Source organism: Zeugodacus cucurbitae, chromosome 2 (genome assembly GCF_028554725.1).
Source record: "Zeugodacus cucurbitae isolate PBARC_wt_2022May chromosome 2, idZeuCucr1.2, whole genome shotgun sequence".
Taxonomy (NCBI): domain Eukaryota; kingdom Metazoa; phylum Arthropoda; class Insecta; order Diptera; family Tephritidae; genus Zeugodacus; species Zeugodacus cucurbitae.
In genome coordinates this window covers 21,314,625-21,334,464 of record NC_071667.1, presented here as the reverse complement: position 1 = coordinate 21,334,464, position 19,840 = coordinate 21,314,625, and the positions used below count along the sequence as shown (strand labels likewise).

Here is a 19,840-nt window from a genome sequence, read left to right as displayed (position 1 = left end):
TCGAATAGCTCATACAGCTCATCGTTCCATCGTCTGCGGTATTCGCCGTTACCAATGTTCAATGTTACCAATGGACCATATATCATTAAAACCTTTCTTTAGAAAACACCCAGTGTCGTCTTCTCGGATGTTGTCATCGTTCACCTTACATCAGGACGGTATAATGAGCGACCTGTAGTGCTTGATTTTCGTTCGTCGAGAGACGAGTTTTCAATTGCCTACTCAGTCCAAAGGAACACCTGTTGGCAAGAGTGATTCTGCGTTGGATTTCGAGGCTGACATTGTTTGTATTGATAATGCTGGTTCTCTGGTAGACGAAATTGTCTACGACTTCAAAGTTTTGACAGCCAACTGTGACGTGGGAGTTAAGAAGCGAGTGCGCTGACTGTTTGTTTAATGACAAGAGATATTTCGTCTTGTCCTCATTCACCACCAGACCCATTCACTTCGCTTATAGAAGATTGTACCTTCTCTATTTAGTTCTAAAGCTCGTATTATTTTTTCCAGCAATGTATTAAAGAAGTCACACGATAGTGAGTCTTGTCTGAAGCTTCGTTAGGTATCGAATGGGTCGGAGAGATCCTTCTCGATCCTAACGGAGCTTTTGGTGTTGCTCATCATCAGCTTACACAGCCGTATTAGTTTTGCGGGGATACCAAATTCAGACATCGAGGCGTAAAGGCAGCTCCTTTTCGTGCTATCGAAGGTAGTTTTAAAAGCGATGAAAAGATGGTGTGTAACGTTCTTCTCTCTCGGGCCTTTTCAAAGATTTGGCGCATTGTGAATATCTGATGTGGATTTTGCAGGTCTAAAGCCACACTGATAAGGTCCAATCAATACCTCGGTAATTGGCGCAGATTGTGTATCATTTCATTTTCGTCATTTACATACACTTGGCAATAACTCACAAAAATATCTACAACAGAAATCCTTTTTAAACACATTATTAACATAAATACATGTATTTATTAATGAGATGATGAGAATTTTTATCTGAATAACCAGCGCTCAGGCAGCCATATATAAAATTTGAAAACTATCTTCGCATATCCGAAAAAGCAATGACAATTTCAACAACAACATACTTCTTTCAAAAATATAAAAATCAAAAAAGTATATTGTTATTGTTGTTGTTGTTGTCAACATTGTGAGAACAAACTCAATATGTCAGCTATATAGGTTAAGTTAATGGTAAGTGGAAAGAAAAGATTTACGTTTGCATTATTCAATAGCTATTCAATGAAAAGCGAATTGAAAAGAAAAGAAGCGTTACGAATAACGGTGAAATGATAAAAGCGGTTTATGCGACTGACATTTTGTATTGAATTGATTTATATGGATAGGGCACCATTTTCGTTTGCTTATTTCTTTTTATTTTTTATTTTTTGTATTGAATCCTTCTTCAAAATAAGCAGATGTCATTAGCGTTAGGTAACAGTTTTGCACACGCATGTACAATGATGTTAGCAAGAGTAGAGTCGAAGGTGTTGTGTTAAGCGCATAAAGTGTCTTGGAGAGTTATTCTATATGAAATTGTACAGGCGAAACCCTGTGAGATCCACGTATGGCAAAACTCTTGAGTGAAAATAAATATCTGGTTAAGAGAGATATTCGATTAACTATGATGAGAAAATCTGTCAGTATAACGAGACTCTACGTATGCCTTATGGCAACTGTTTTAACCGAGTTTTGTCCTTTTAAAAGAATATCGTATATGGATCCAATGAATACTTAAGACCAACTTAACAAGATTCCGACGTTCCTCCGCTTTCGGTCCTACGAAATCTGATCGGACCTGGATTTTTTTTGTTTGGTGAATTTTTTGGAGACGAAAAATAATCGTTTATACTGTCATCGTAATCGTCAACTGTCGGCATTAGAGTAATATCTGAGGTCTTCATTACCTCATACGCATAAACCCAACTCATTCTATTTCTACCCCTGACCACCTACATATTTTGCAAAAAAACACATCACATTTCGAAGGCACCACTATAATAAACTGGAAATCCCGTATTTTGAAAATCTGAAAATCGAAAATTTGGCCCGCACTGTCTGTGGATTTTCTCATATGGTTTTCCATTCTTTAAATCAATTCGACGATGATGTTATTTTTACGGACATGCTTTCCCAATTCGGAAATGAACCACAAGGTTCAAATTCTTCTTTTGTTATATAGTTTGTGTTACGATTGACTTTTGAATAAGCAACCTTCTAAAATCCAGTGATGAACTCAGCTAAGGCAAATGAGAAAAAAATATCGTCGTTGGTTTGAGGTTATGGAGAGCTTTGATTTTATTTATTCATCAGCGATTACAGCGGAAAAGTTATTTGGTACCAGGAAATATAGGTAATTTGGAGAGGTTTGGAACCACTTCTTTCGAGCTAGCTTTATTTTGCACAAAATGTGTTTCAATAAGTGAAGGCTCTACTAAAATAGTGAAGACACCGAGTAGAACTCATTTAAACATATTTAATAATGAAGCCATTGAATTTTGCCATGCCATGGTGCTAAAGGAGGATGGGATCATATGTAGAAGTTCACGCAAGTGAGGAAAGTTTTTGATTGTCATTCACTTGGGAGGGACCAGAAACGATTCTTCTCCATATGGTTCAAGCAGCTCACGACTTTGTTACACTTGGCATCTCCAACTGAACCGAACTGCGAAAGAGAGAGAGAAGTGGCGCACTATCGTCGATTCGGCTATAACCGGCTAAACGGTTGCAACGCCAATCACATACATACAAGGGTTTAAATTTAGTATCTTCACAAAACCAAAATTATCAATTAGAGAATTCAGTCTATATTGGAACGGTCACGGAATCCTATGATTCCTATATGAAAATTAACGCCATCTATCGGCGAATAAAATATTCAATCATCATGCCTCATGAAATAATTTACTGTCATTTTCAGAGTAGAGGTAACAATGGACTAAGGAAAAACCTAGGGCTGGAACCACTTTGTGTAAAATGGGAAGAATCCTTGTTTTATCTGATTTTGTCAGCGAAATCACTTATTCTAGTACCAGATAGTTTTATTAATTTGTCTTGCTTTTTACCCTTTTTAAATTAATTTTAAACTTTTTACGTCACTAATGTCACTTATCAAAGATATTTAACTAATACTTGATAGTGTCAAGAGAGGCGTTATTATAATTTATATACGATCGTTTAGTTGAATCAATATGTTCTGCAAGTTCTAGTCTTTATTTTCTAATGTTATTATAGCGACGGTTCTTTTAGTCTTAAACTCAAACTATTTTCTATACTGTGAAATTAAAAAAAAATATTATATTAGAGAATCGGTCCTGTAACATTTTATAATGAGAAAGAGTTCTGAGAAATTTTGGATCTTCCGACGAATCAGCGTTACGTGAGTGTGTTATGGATTTTTCATAAATGTTATGAATCATTCTCAAACCCTTGACCTTACTCTCTTGGTTTGTTCCAGTCAAAGTATGTTGTTTGACCTCTCCCAAAAATATGATATGTATGTGGACAAAATATCTTTAAAATTTCAACAGCAACATACATTTTGATTAAATATTTTTCTTATTATTTTTTACAGATTATTACATAGAGTTTGAGAAACAAAATTACTCCGCAAATCAATGGTTTTAATTGCCTAAATACCTCTGCCAATCAAGTAAGTAATTATTAATATTTAAATAGTTCAAATTAATTGCTTTTATTAATTGATACTTTAAGTGCATGATTATGTATGAGTGTCACAGAATGTATGCTAATATAATTAAAGCAACAGCACAATTAAATTAATGCGGCTTAAAAGGCTAAAGGGGAAATTTTGAGATGAGTTTTATTCGAAAGTGTGAAAGTTGAATGTTGATTAACTGAACATTTGATATTGGTTTAGTATATATTGAATGAAGTACTGAATTAATTTCAATTACACTATCTCTTTCACAGTGTCAAAGGTCACACTCTTGCAGTATACACTTAGAATTTCTTTCTAGCTAATAAATATAAATCGTATTATGCGAGAGCGATGATTAAATTATTATTATTTTATCTTATAGCCTTTTCACACAGTCAAATAAATTGATCAAATAAAATTTTGATTGGGAAATCTGTTTTGGCCGTCACACTGCCGGCTACTCGATAATCGATCAACTGTTACACATTTTTGGTTTAGCTTTTCATAAGAAGTTGGTAAGTAAACATTTACCGTCGTGTGGCGTGAACAACAACTCCCAGACAAAGAACTTATATATAATTACAAATACAGACTTCGTCGTAGAGTTGCCTTTCATTTTCATGTCAATTACGATTCAATTAAAAATTAATGTTGAAAAATTAGATTTATATTTTGTATGGTAAATCGATCTACATCAGCGTTTTAATCGAGCAAAGGCCGGTTAATTGATCAATTAGCTCCTGTGTGAAAAGGCTATCAGAAATGTCTTTCGGAAATTAAATCTGACTATAGTTTGTTTGCTGGATAAAAGTATATATATATATATTTGGCGTAGGAACCGCTTTAAGCGATTATAGCTGAATCCACCAGAGCGCGCCACTCATTCCTCCTTTTTGCTTTTTGGCGCCAACTGGAAACACCAAGTGAAGCCAGGTCACTTTGCACTTGGTCTTTCCACCGGAGTGGAGGTCGTCCTCTTCCGCGGCTTCCTCCAGCGGGTACTGCATCGAATACTTTCAGAGCTGGAGTGTTTTCTTCCATCCGTACCACATGACCTAGCCAGCGTAGCCGCTGTCTTTTTATTCGCTGAACTATGTCAATGTCGTCGTATAAATCGTACAGCTCATCGTTCCATCGTCTGCGGTATTCGCCGTTGCCAATGTTTAGAGGACCATAAATCTTGCGCAAAACCTTTCTCTCGAAAACCCCAAGAGTCGTCTCATCGGATGTTGTCATCGTCCACGCTTCAGCGCCATACATCAGGACGGGAATAATGAGCGACTTATAGAGTTTGATTTTGGTTCGTCGAGAGAGGACTTTACTTTTCAATTGCCTACTCAGTCCAAAGTAGCACCTGTTGGCAAGAGTGATTCTGCGTTGGATTTCAAGGCTGACATTGTTGGTGTTGTTAATGCTGGTTCCGATATTATCTGGATAAACGATATTATCTACAACTTCAAAGCTATGACTGTCAACAGTGACGTGGGAGCCAAGACGCGAGTGCGCTGACTGTTTGTTTGATGACAGGAGATATTTCGTCTTGTCCTCATTCACCACCAGACCCATACGCTTCGCTTCTTTATCTAGTCTGGAACGCAGAACAAACGGCGCGGTTGTTGCTTCCGATGATATCAATATCATCGGCATACGCCAGGAGCTGTACACTCTTGTAGAAGCTTGTACCCTCTCTATTTAGTTCTGCAGCTCGTATTATTTTTGCCAGCAATAGATTGAAGAAGTCGCACGATAGTGAGTCACCCTGTCTGAAGCCTCGTTTAGTATCGAACGGCTCGGAGAGGTCCTTCCCGATCCTGACGGAGCTTTTGGTGTTGCTCAACGTCAGCTTACATAGTCATATTAGTTTTGCAGGGATACCAAATTCAGACATCGCGGCATAAAGACAGCTCCTTTTCGTGCTATCGAAGGCAGCTTTAAAATCGATAAAAAGATGGTGAGTATCGATTCTTCTCTCTCGGGTCTTTTCCAAGATTTGGCGCATGGTGAATATCTGGTCCATTGTAGATTTTCCAGGTCTAAAGCCACACTGATAAGGTCCAATCAGTTCGTTGACGGTGGGCTTTCGTCTTTCACACAATACGTTCGACAAAACCTTATATGCGATATTGAGGAGACTTATACCACGGTAGTTGGCGCAGATTGTGGGGTCTCCCTTCTTATGGATTGGGCAGAGCACACTAAGATTCCAATCGTCAGGCATGCTTTCTTCCAACCATATTCTACAAAGAAGCTGATGCATGCATCTTTTCAGTTCTTCGCCGCCGTATTTGAATAGCTCGGCCGGTAATCCATCGGACCCCGCCGCTTTGTTGTTCTTCAAGTGGGTAATTGCTATTCGAATTTCTTCATGGTCGGGTAATGGAACATCTATTCCATCGTCATCGATTGGGGAATCGGGTTCGCCATCTCCTGGTGTTGTACTTTCACTGCCATTGAGCAGGTCGGAGAAGTGTTCCCTCCATAATCCCAGTGTGCTCTGGACATCCGTTACCAGATTACCTCCTCGGTCCCTACATGATAATGCTCCGGTCTTGAAACCTTCTGTAAATCGCGTCATCTTTTCATAAAATTTTCGAGCATTACCCATGTCGGCCAGCTTTTCAAGCTTTTCATACTCACGCATTTCGGCCTCTTTCTTTTTACGTCTGCAAATGCGTCTTGCTTCCCTCTTCAGTTCTCGATATCTATCCCACCCCGAACGTGTTGTGGTCGATCGCAACGTTGCGAGGTAGGCAGTCTGTTTTCTCTCCACTGCGGAACGACAATTCTCATCGTACCAACTGGTTTTTTGGCGTTGCCGGAGACCAATTGTTTCGGCTGCAGCGGTATGCAATGAGTTTGAGATGCCGTTCCACAGCTCCCTTATATCGAGATGCTGATGAGTGCTCTCAGAGAGCAGGAGTGCAAGTCGAGTAGAAAATCGTTCGGCTGTCGGTTGTGATTGCAGCTTTTCGACGTCGAACCTTCCTTGTGTTTGTTGACGGGCGTTCTTTGCTGCACAGAGGCGAGTGCGTATCTTTGCTGCTACTAGATAATGGTCCGAGTCAATGTTTGGTCCTCGGAGCGTACGCACGTCTAAAAATCTGGGGACATGTCTTCCGTCTATCACAACGTGATCGATTTGATTGCGCGTGTTTCGATCAGGGGACAGCCACGTTGCTTGATGAATTTTTTATGCTGGAATCTGGTACTACAGACAACCATATTTCGGGCCCCAGCGAAGTCGATCAGCCTCAGGCCGTTTGGCGATGTTTCGTCATGGAGGCTGAATTTTCCGACTGTTGTGCCAAAGACACCTTCTTTACCCACCCTGGCGTTAAAATCGCCAAGCACGATTTTGACATCGTGGCGGGGGCAGCGCTCATAGGTGCGTTCTAGGCGCTCATAGAAAGCATCTTTGGTCACATCGTCCTTCTCTTCCATTGGGGCGTTGGCGCAAATCAGCGATATGTTGAAGAACCTCGCTTTTATGCGGATTGTGGCAAGACGTTCATCCACCGGAGTGAATGCCAGAACTCTGCGACGGAGTCTCTCTCCCACCACAAATCCAACACCGAATTTGCGCTCCTTTATATGGCCGCTGTAGTAGATGTCACAAGGACCCACCTTCTTCCGTCCTTGTCCAGTCCATCGCACTTCTTGGACGGCGGTGATGTCAGCCTTTAGTTGTATGAGGACATCAACCAGCTGGGCAGAGGCACCTTCCCAATTAAGAGTCCGGACATTCCAGGTGCATGCCCTCAAATCATGATCCTTAGTACGTTTGCAGGGGTCGTCATCAAAAAGGGGGTTTCTCATCCGAGGCTCGGTGTTTGTTTTCATTGGGGAGATTTTTTTATGTGGTGGGTCCCAAGCCCTACGCACAACCGCAGAAGCGGGCTTCGTCTTCTCACTTTAGCTCGCCTCCAAACGGATGTCTGTTAGCTACCCAGGGGATACTTGGTCTAAAACCGGAAGTCGTGAGCTGCTTGAGTCATATGCAAAAGAATCGTTCCTGGCCACTCCCAAGTGAATGGCAATCAGAAACTTTCCTCACTTGCGTGAACTTCTACATATGACCCCATCCCTGGATAAAAGTGATAAATATAAAAATAGCGGGATAATTAAGAAAACATACTCTTCGATAATTGATATTCGACAAAACAAGAATCGATTGAAACTATTACAACTAGAGAAATGCGTGTGAAAACTGCATCGGACTCCTTAGAGGAGATCAAGGCATAGTTTCATAGATCGTAAGTCAAAAGAGCATGTTTTGTGTTTGTTTTTGGCGCTATGTCTAATGAGGGTCGGCTTCTTTTTAATAAACGATAGTAGATTTCTAAACAATCCATTGAATCTAATGTCAAACTGATGGAAATCTTTCTATGATTCAGGGTTAAACACATTTTTGTCGTTTGATACAAAAAATGCCAACACTTAACAAAAGCTTTAGGTTCTAATGAATCTAACCGCCACTTAATATAATATATGTATGAATTGTATGTACATAACATGTCTGTCGCTAACATTAACGCAGTGCACATATATTTTCTTACATATAGGTACTATATGCATATACCATAGTTTGTATAGGACTGGTGAAGCACAAAAACTCTTAATTAAAATAAAAACATGTACACTACAACCTTCTATTAGTCAAGACCAACTGTCAATTGCTTGATTTCTTATTATGCTTTCTGATATTTCTTAAACCCAAAGGTGTCTCTATGTGTACAATTTCTCTCGTTCATTTGAACAAATTCGAGAATCTTATCCTTAACAAAATTTTTCCTGGTACAGCGCAGAAAATTCTTCTTATTTCAAAAAAGAAATATGTAGAATTTAAGATTTTACAAGTAAAAAATGTCGAAGAGTTTCTCAAAAGTGTTGCATTCTACACAATTTACTTCACTCACAAATAAATAGTGCACAAGTAATAAGTACCGTTATACTTGCGTCGCTGTGTATTACTACAACTTGTTTTATTTGTATGCAAGCTGCTGGAACTGTAAAAACCTGTGAACTGCATATTTTCATGTTAATTAAAATACTTTTACTTCAAGTTGGCTCACGGAAACAATGTGCGAGTCGAGCAAAGTATGTGTTGAGAAATTGTTATATTTTTGAACTTGCCAGCAATTGCGGCAGGAAATTGCAAGAAAGTTAAGCTTCCGCTAGCTTTGTGGCTAGGAATTTTATTAAGTAGAAGTTTAACTTTAATTTTCAGTGAAAGAAAATAGGTAAGATCAGCTTATGGGGTTCTAAAACTTAAGTACAGGGAATTCTCCAAACTGAAACTAAGATAGGTAATATCATCCTATTTGGCTCCTTCCTGGAATACTTTGTGATCCCAACGAAGTTTGGAATCTTGAATCTCTAAATTAAAGTCTATATGACTTCGAGAAATTTTTTTTGTCAAAGCAAATCGGTTGCAACATGCTACAGGGTTCTTGACATGTTATTTTTTTTGACTCTGCGACGGAGTCTCTCTCCCACCACAAATCCAACACCGAATTTGCGCTCCTTTATATGGCCGCTGTAGTAGATGTCACAAGGACCCACCTTCTTCCGTCCTTGTCCAGTCCATCGCACTTCTTGGACGGCGGTGATGTCAGCCTTTAGTTGTATGAGGACATCAACCAGCTGGGCAGAGGCACCTTCCCAATTAAGAGTCCGGACATTCCAGGTGCATGCCCTCAAATCATGATCCTTAGTACGTTTGCAGGGGTCGTCATCAAAAAGGGGGTTTCTCATCCGAGGCTCGGTGTTTGTTTTCATTGGGGAGATTTTTTTATGTGGTGGGTCCCAAGCCCTACGCACAACCGCAGAAGCGGGCTTCGCCTTCTCACTTTAGCTCGACTCCAAACGGATGTCTGTTAGCTACCCAGGGGATACTTGGTCTAAAACCGGAAGTCGTGAGCTGCTTGAGTCATATGCAAAATAATCGTTCCTGGCCACTCCCAAGTGAATGGCAATCAGAAACTTTCCTCACTTGCGTGAACTTCTACATATGACCCCATCCCTGGATAAAAGTGATAAATATAAAAATAGCGGGATAATTAAGAAAACATACTCTTCGATAATTGATATTCGACAAAACAAGAATCGATTGAAACTATTACAACTAGAGAAATGCGTGTGAAAACTGCATCGGACTCCTTAGAGGAGATCAAGGCATAGTTTCATAGATCGTAAGTCAAAAGAGCATGTTTTGTGTTTGTTTTTGGCGCTATGTCTAATGAGGGTCGGCTTCTTTTTAATAAACGATAGTAGATTTCTAAACAATCCATTGAATCTAATGTCAAACTGATGGAAATCTTTCTATGATTCAGGGTTAAACACATTTTTGTCGTTTGATACAAAAAATGCCAACACTTAACAAAAGCTTTAGGTTCTAATGAATCTAACCGCCACTTAATATAATATATGTATGAATTGTATGTACATAACATGTCTGTCGCTAACATTAACCCAGTGCACATATATTTTCTTACATATAGGTACTATATGCATATACCATAGTTTGTATAGGACTGGTGAAGCACAAAAACTCTTAATTAAAATAAAAACATGTACACTACAACCTTCTATTAGTCAAGACCAACTGTCAATTGCTTGATTTCTTATTATGCTTTCTGATATTTCTTAAACCCAAAGGTGTCTCTATGTGTACAATTTCTCTCGTTCATTTGAACAAACTCGAGAATCTTATCCTTAACAAAATTTTTCCTGGTACAGCGCAGAAAATTCTTCTTATTTCAAAAAAGAAATATGTAGAATTTAAGATTTTACAAGTAAAAAATGTCGAAGAGTTTCTCAAAAGTGTTGCATTCTACACAATTTACTTCACTCACAAATAAATAGTGCACAAGTAATAAGTACCGTTATACTTGCGTCGCTGTGTATTACTACAACTTGTTTTATTTGTATGCAAGCTGCTGGAACTGTAAAAACCTGTGAACTGCATATTTTCATGTTAACTAAAATACTTTTACTTCAAGTTGGCTCACGGAAACAATGTGCGAGTCGAGCAAAGTATGTGTTGAGAAATTGTTTTATTTTTGAACTTGCCAGCAATTGCGGCAGGAAATTGCAAGAAAGTTAAGCTTCCGCTAGCTTTGTGGCTAGGAATTTTATTAAGTAGAAGTTTAACTTTAATTTTCAGTGAAAGAAAATAGGTAAGATCAGCTTATGGGGTTCTAAAACTTAAGTACAGGGAATTCTCCAAACTGAAACTAAGATAGGTAATATCATCCTATTTGGCTCCTTCCTGGAATACTTTGTGATCCCAACGAAGTTTGGAATCTTGAATCTCTAAATTAAAGTCTATATGACTTCGAGAAATTTTTTTTGTCAAAGCAAATCGGTTGCAACATGCTACAGGGTTCTTGACATGTTATTTTTTGAATCACTTCTATCTTATAAAGATACAACTTCAGAAACCAAACTATCCACGTTGAAGTCTCCGAAGATCGACGGATTAACAGTCCTGACCCAACTTACTTTTACAGTTCTTAAATATATTCTTCAGAGATTTCCTAGTATTTCGTCGTGGTTTACGATTCTCAACAACAACAGTACAGTACTTTCCAGTACAAGATCGACGAGCAATTTACACTGCAAATCAACATATTGACGCCTCATAAATTTTGCAGAGAGTGGAACTCCTGCTGAGTGTGTGATTGATTGCGTTGGTATCGATATGTCAAAAAGGTTCCGTGTTTTTTTCTTTTGAAAACCATTACTTTCAGAACTGCGGGGCCTAGCACGATACATACTTCAAGTACGGTTTCAACCAAGTGCACGGTCACGGGGTTACTCACACAAACACAGTGTGTGCGCGAGTACACAAGTATGTGTGATATATGAAAAATGATGTGCGCCGATTTTTATTCCTTAGCTGCACTCAATACCTGGCGAATGGACGAGAATATTAATTGCGATTGAAAACCATTTATCAATGGCAACCGAATGAAGTACAAGTGCACAAGTTTAGTTTGTTCGTACAAATTGCGTTTAGCTGGTGGAGATTTCGTTGTGAGAAATATTTAATGCTATGGTAGGTTATATAACAGCGAGTAAGAAGTTATTGCTCGCTAATTGATTTCCTTTCCAAAAAACCTCAGTAAGTTTTTGTAGACATTTTTTATATTTTATGAACTTGTGAAACAGTTGACTCACCGTATTAACTGATGGTTATTTTGGTTATTGAATGATGTATACAGATTTAGTTGTCTAAGTGGGATCCATCGCGAAACCTGTCGCGAAGGTAAACCTTTGAACCCAACCTAACCTATGGAAACAGGGTGGTCATATTATGGTAATATTTTTCCATGGTCAATGTTTAAAATGTCCTTCTCGAAGCTTCCGAAAGAGCATTATCTCTAATGAGACAAGTCTGCATCTCGTTAGCTTTGCTAATAGTAAAAATTACCACTCGGAATTTTTTTTTAATATTTTACCACTCAGTTATTCTAAACCTTACAACTTTTCATCAAAAAAAAATTTTAGCTATAAAATTTAATCACTTTAAAGTAACTTATATTGATTAAGTAAATTGCTTAATCCTATGAATTTCACTTTAAATATGATGTATTAATATGAATACAATTAATACATATACATATGAAAGTACATGCTTTCATTGGAATGTGATTGTACAAAAACAAATTTAATATGGATTATTTATAATTTCTTTGCAATGATTTCTATAAATATATCACAGTAAATATGTGAATAAATGCAACGATGCAGCATATACATCTTTATATTATGTAATTCTAAAGAAATTTGTTTGAAAATTGGCTTTAGCAGAGTATTCAATTAATTAAATAGTTTTAATTTTGACGTCGCATTTTATTATTGAACACATTTATATACTTTAGTTAGCATAAAAACTGTCATTACACAGTATTTTCATTAAAATGGACAGTTTATAGCTTTTATTCAAAATAAATAAAAATAACAGCCTTAACCCAAATAAATTATTATATAATTTGTAATTTCGAAGTAAAAATTACCGATATATTAATCGATATAAATCGATTTTCCATTTTCGTGAATTCTTTCAAACCAAAGTATCGATATATTTACCGATATTAAATTTTAACCTAAAAATGCTGTGCTGCTCCGACTTGTGTTTTCCACCCCGGAATAAAGATACTTAAAGAGAAAATGTAATGAAACAACAAAAAACGGACGTACATTAGGGATCAGCTGAACAATCGTGTTCTATTCTGAAATCGATTTCGATGGTTATCCAGGAAATCATGTTACTATTTCAAAATGCATGTTGTTTCCGATTTCCAATTTTGGTCTGTACAAGGAAGTGGCTAAAAGAAAGGACTCTAGAGAGTCTGGTTGATATAGATTTAGTAGTTTACAAGATACGTACAAAAAACTTAATAGAGGGCGGGTCCATGCCCATTTTCCCAAAAAATAATCATCCAAATATGCCCCTTCATAGTGCGATCCTTTGTAAGAAATTTTACCTTTATAACTTTATTTATGTCTTAATTTTGGCACTTTATATGTTTTCGGTTTTCGCCATTTTGTGGGCCTGGCAATGGTCTGATTTCGCCCATTCAATACCAACCTCCTCACGGTCCCAAGGAACATGTGTACCTAGTTTCGTCAAGATATTTTATTTTTTACTCAAGTTATCCGTTGCACTAACGGACGGACAGGCAGACATTCGGAACTCGTCTCGTCATCCTGATCATTTTGATATATATAACCCTATATCTAACTTGTTTAGTTTTAGGACTTACAAATAACTTTTATGTGAGCAAAATTATAATACTCTCTTAGCAACTTTTGTTGCGAGAATATAAAAACATCCAAAAGAAAAAAGTTCGATTTCATCAAAATTATGTGAAAATGCATATATAAGTAGGTTCCCCAGAATATGTATGGCGTTTTCTGCCTCTAAAGAACGAATCAATCATGCAATTGGTAGGTAAGTCAATAAATAGCTAAGGTTGACATAAGAAGAACAGTTGTAAAAATTCGTTGACCAAACAAGGCAAACTGCCAAACAAAACACAACAACAACCTTCAATAAACCCCCAAGTGGTAGAAATCTGCTAACTGTTCGAACTGCTTGTCAGTTTGGCTAATTTAAAATTTATTAAAATTTGCATAAGCAATTAAACAAAAATTAATTCTCACGAAATAACCGTCGCCCCAATTGACTGACTCAAAACACTAGTATTTTCTCTCCACTTATACACACAATTGTTTACCTTGAGGCGAGTAAATAATTTCTACGCCCACACTTTTGCTGTTGACTACATTAGCATTTTCGCACCAACAGACAAATTCAAATTACCGAATTTCCATAGCATTGCCCTGGCATTCATTTCACGCTTGCCACATGCATGTTCGCCGTCACTCACTCCCCTAGTGGTAGAGGGCGGTGGGTGCTGCGCTGCAAGTCATAATCAGGTGATTGCAACAAAATGTAACGAAATGAAATGTTTACCTGTCAAATGCTAACAAAACATGGAGGCATACAGCATATACGGCGCTGTTGGACACAATGCAGTTGGCGTTTGTTTAAAGTAGCGGACTGATGTGTGATCGCACACACTCACATTGGCACATCGATAAGATGGATTTTTTTTAGTTTTTGTTGTAGTTGTTTTTATATTTATGAAAAGACGGCGCTGCGTTTTATTTTATGAAAATTTTTGTAGCTTACGTGGCGTATGAGTAACTTTTTGTTATGGAAGAGGAGAATAGCAAAAAAGTAACACAGCTGTTACTATGTATATTACAGACTTATTACCATAATTGTAAAAAATTACAGCTGTTTTGAGTTGAATAAGTGCTAGTTATATCTAGCACATAACATACTTTTGAAATAAAAAAATTATCACAAAAAAAAAATATGGCAACTCTTATCAAAATTAGTTTGTTATAAAAACACATTATTTTCATTAACAATGCACAGTTATTATAGTATTTCAATTTAAAAGCATACTTAATTATGGTTTAAAATTAATTCAAATAATAATTTGGTGGCAACCCTATTTTTTATTTATTTTTTATTTTATATTTATTTCGATTTAATTTCATGCACTGAAAGCCTCAGAGGAACAGTCTGACTGAAAAGTACTGGTAAAGAGCTGGCAACCCTAATAAATTATATTAACATTGAATATCTTTTATGATTATATATTCAAGTTCATACCTAAAAATTAGAGAATTACAGCAAACTCTCGTTAAAGACACCCTTTATTTTACATATGGTATATTCCAACTTAATGTTCGATAGATTGCACAGCAATTGTCACTGCGCATGTTTTGTTTACATCGCTCAAACAAAATTTCGCTCACTCGCCGCAATGTGAGCGCAAACAAAGACAACAGTGCAAAATGCTCACATGCAAGTAAATTATTGCCATTCAGTGAGTTGGCGTTGTTCGAAGAGTTTGGAGGTTAAGTGTTTTTTCTACGGACGGACCGAAAGCGTGAATGTAAACAACAAGTGATTAAAATGGCAAATAAAATTTAATGATTTGTGTTGTGGTGAGAGGTGAAATTGTTTTTAAAATGCTTACAGAATCTGTGTACTAATTAAAGTTGAAAATAATAATATTAAATGTTGTATGAACAATAGTAACGAAAAAGAGAAAGTTCTAATTTCATTTAAAGTTGAATAAAATAATTACTAATACGTTTTAGACATAGAACAAAATTAAATGAATTATAAAATAAAATAAAAATTAACAGCTGAATATAGACATAAGCATATTACGGTGAGGTGTGATTCATATTCGAAACACGGAAATTCCAAAAATTTTGGAAAATATTTTTTATACGAAAAAACCTTCGGAAATATCCAATAAAGTGACTTATAACTAGACCTCTGGCCAAGGGTGAATCGAAATAGGAAACTCTTCGCCTTTATCAAAGTTCATTTCTCCTTGGTCGTATTGTCCCATGGGTTCCACGCTATCAGAATAAAACTCTTACCGTGCGTATGCTAGGACGAGGTCGAATTATCTCATCGATTTCTTCTATAATGTCCAGCCTTTGCGAGACAAATATGTTTTGGATCTCACTTTCTGGTGATTCTTGCTTCACAACGGACTGTCTATCATAGTCTAACTGTATTTCCCCATCATCCGAGTCACACTACATTTGGTTAGTCCAGAAACTGAAGGGTACAATGAGATTATGACGGACATAACCTCTAGAACTACCTTTTGAAAATATTGTCTATTCTTTTATGGTACTCCGACTAGAGCATCAAAGGCCATATATTTCTAAACTTTCTATTAGAATACTATAATTGAAACATCTCTATACCAATATTTGAGGTTGGTTGAGTGATCGAGGTCCATTCTAATCTCAGCAGAGTTCGGTTTCCTAAACATGGAATGCTCGATACTTAAGTCTTTGATATCGGCATTTGAGAAACAAAGAGTCGAAATTCGTTTCGCTATTTCTCTTTCTGGGATAGTTCAGCTGGATGAAGTTTGTATTCACAAACTAGCTTTTTACCCTTCACTAACAACAGTAGGTTTCTTTAACACAAATCTATTTTATGCTGGGACAACGTCTGACGTGCGGTAATTTGGAGTCCAATTGAAGTATCATTGGACAATCCGCGTTGTCTTCCATAATGGGTGTGTACAATTGGCATCTTTTGATATGTGAAGTCCTTCCAAAAAGTGAACAATTTTAATAACCGAAAGTAAAACATGAAGCTTCATTCATTTTGAAAGTGTACGTACGCACAACACTCTATCCAGGCCTGTATGGAAAAGTTATTTATGACAGCACCATCAAAACCTCATACGGTAATGAACATCTTAAGCTAGCAAATTCATAAGGTAAGATTAACTGGATTCCCAATTTGTATATTAACTTGCTCCACACACAGTCGCACGAATTTCCGTTGATAGGAATTACTCGAGGCGTAACTTCGTGTGTAAATACCACCTTTCGCCGAATGTTAATTAATTTTTTATTTACTTAAGCTATCCGTAAATGCGTACACATCTGCAATAAAAAACTTTCGAGTAACGCATACCAGCGAGCGAATCTCCAAATTCAACGACAAATCCAATCTCGTGGCTGTTAAGTCGTCTGCCACTGCCTAAATAAATAATGAGCTTAGCTGAAGGTAGACGCCGCCGTCACAGCGTCAATCACACACGCTGGACAGTTACAATATTTTGTATTTATTGTACAAGTTCTTTTAAATAGATATTTGAGAGAAGTTTTCACTCACAGCCTTCTCAAGCCATACAAATTTTAATGTCGAGGTTAAAAGTGAATTTAATTGGATTTTGTTCACTTTTGAAAAGTTGTGAAAAGTTAAATTAAAAGTCTGACATGCGAGGATGGTGCTTGTTTAATGAGAAGAAGATTCAAAACATTAAAATGTAATATTCATCATTTTTGTATACGCTATATCCATATCGCCGAAGAACTCATACTGCTCGTCATTCCAACGAATCCGGTACTCACCTACGCCCACGCGTAGCGAGCCATAAATCCCTCGGAGGACTTTATATCTCGAACGCTCCTAAGGAATGCTCGTCTTTGTTGGTCATCGTGCTTGCTTCCGCACCATACATCAGGACTTGTATGATGAGTGACTTATAGAGCGTTAATTTAGTTTTGCGATGGAGGGCTCCGCTTCTCAATTGCCTACTGAGCCCGTGATAGCACCTGTTGGCCGTCCGATTGATTGGGTGGCTGACGTTGTTGTTGACGGAGCCTTTTATTATCTCGAAGTTATAACTTCCAATAGTGACGTGGTCTCCTAACAGGAGGTACTTCGTTTTGCTCTAGTTCACCACTAGACCTTTTCTTTGCTTCGTTTTCCAGGCTTGAAAAGTTATAGTCCGATTTCGTTGGCACTGCTCCTTTGAGGGTTTCTATGAAGTGTTATGATGTGTGAATGTAGCTAGTGGACCCCTAGGGGACCTTTATTCTTTCTTTATCTATCCCTCATATTGAAATTTCCATTCGAGTGGCTACTCTAGTGGTTGTGCAAGCGTGACGCAATTTCGTTGCGTTACATAATTTCGTTGCACTCGAACAAGTTTACTACCGAGCCGGAAGAAGTTTCACTTCAGAGTAACTGCTTAAATACTTCAACTTCAAATGCTAAAATTTCTGAAATATTTAAATCGCTCAGATAAGCATCTTTCAAGGCATGCAAACCAACGAAATAACAACAAAAACAGCAAACGCTAATAAATGCAGTAAAATGGCAAGCTGCCAAAGAAAGGAAAGGTACAGCTGCGCTGAAAATTATACTTATTGCAATTTAGCGTTTTTTTCACTGCTCAACAACAACACCAATAGCAGTAGCAGCAACAACGCTCATTCCAAATACTGGCAACCACAAAAAAGCGCGCACATAAAAGTTATCAACAAGTTTACTTGTACAAACTATTCGACGTTGCAGCAGCAGCAGCAAGCAGTTGGTTAGTGGCACAATGAAATCCGTAGTAAAAATGGCGCCTAACAATTTTGGCGGTGGGTTCGTTGTCTTCTGCCTCCTATCTATCCCTTTTTTTCTCATTTAACAACTGTAAAGTAACTTTTTTCTCACTCTCAGTGTTATAGTTTTGTTGCCATGTTATTGCCATTTCATTTCTGAGTGGTTGTGGGCAAAAGTTTGCGTGCGCGCGCTTGCAGGCAATAGTTAAAGTTTCGATGGTAATAAGAGGGCGGGCGTGTGGGTGTTTTTGTGTTTTCGTGCTCTATATACATATGTATAGCAGTATGTTTGTATATGCATTAATGCTCACAATTTGTATTTGATAGTTGTGTGGGTAGGTCCTCCGGCAGGCAAAAATAAAGCAGCATGAAAATTAAAAGTCTGAAAAGCGGTTGTAATGAGGAATTTAAAACTTGTTGCATTCCAATTTGTTGTTAATTTTAACTAGTATTTCTTTGTGCGGCACACAATAAAATATTTTCCAAATGTTGGCATAATTGAGAGGGCGAACATTTGTAACTTTGCAGGCGCTTGAAATTGGTCGCATACAAAAGCAGTGGTTTGCCATTTTTATTTCTTATTGCTATAAAATTATGTTGGAGCTTGAAATCTTGCTTTTATAGTTAAATTTATATATTTTTAATACTTTATGATCATATTACTCGAAACATCATATAAAATCATATAATACAAATTCTATTTAGAAATAAAGAGTTCTATTTTTTGCTAAAATATACTGGAGCGTAAATATAGTAATGCTCCAATATAAATTATTTGTTTTATAAATAAGATTATAATTTTTATAATTTCGCAAAAAGTATCAAAGAGTGTATAGTAGTTTTGTTCACATAACGGTTGTCTCTGTCACCCAGAAATAAAAGAGTTAGATATAGAGTCATATACATATAAATGATCAGAGTGACGAGTAGAGTTGAAATCCGGATGTCTGTCTCTCCGTCCAGTGCAAGCGATAATTTGAGTATAAATTAAGATATCTAGATGAAACTGCTTTCGTAAATGGGCGAAATCGGACCGCTACCACGCCTAAAAAATTACGAAAACCGAAAACACATAAAGTGCCATAACTTAGCCATAAATAAATTTATAAGTTGAATTGGGTTAATAACCACGCCCACCTACCGTACAAAGGTTAGGTTGAAAATTACTAAAAGTGCGTTAACTCATTAACGGAAAACACCAGAGGCGTCGCTCACTTATGGGTCAAAAACCACTTGACCGATTTTATTGAAATTCGGTATATAATAAATAAATAAATTCGGTATCATGAGACAGAGGAATATGGGCGGAATCGGTTTGCAACAAAATTTGAGCTGTGACATCATACGTGGAGACATTTTCGAAATCGGACTGTAACTTTTCAATGCAGCGTATATCGAATATGAAGAACTCAGTGCCTAGGGGAATTTATAACCGAAAATATCCGTAAATCTCTCAGATATTTTAATTTATTTCAGAGGGAATCTTTTTCTTCTAATAATGAGTCGAGTCATAACTTCTCCTAGGTCCTATATGCCTAATTATGGGTTTTTCAAAAATACCTTATAGATCAGTTAATATTTGTGATATCTTAGCCAAATTAAGTGAACATATAAATAGTTATAGATATAGAGAACCTTGGTGAATCTACCAAAAAAAATATAATTTTCTAATATAAATATATCTAAAATTGATTTTAGAGCACACTAGAGATTTAA

At 37.1% G+C, this 19,840-nt stretch overlaps 1 protein-coding gene across 6 annotated transcripts in view; it reads left to right on the top strand.

Annotated features, from left to right (window-relative positions):
- The window catches only part of LOC105217179 (uncharacterized), a 263,745-nt gene that overhangs the window by 56,590 nt on the left and 187,315 nt on the right, over positions 1-19,840 (top strand). For 4 of the 6 annotated variants that reach the window (XM_054226880.1, XM_054226883.1, XM_054226895.1 and 1 more), the window contains exon 2: positions 3,572-3,649. The exons of 1 other annotated variant lie outside the window; for it this stretch is intronic. The gene's annotated coding sequence lies outside the window, so the exon portion shown is untranslated. Of the gene's footprint in view, positions 1-3,571; positions 3,650-15,826; positions 16,501-19,840 lie in introns of those variants that run through there. One more of the 6 variants, XM_054226915.1, reaches the window with a different exon arrangement.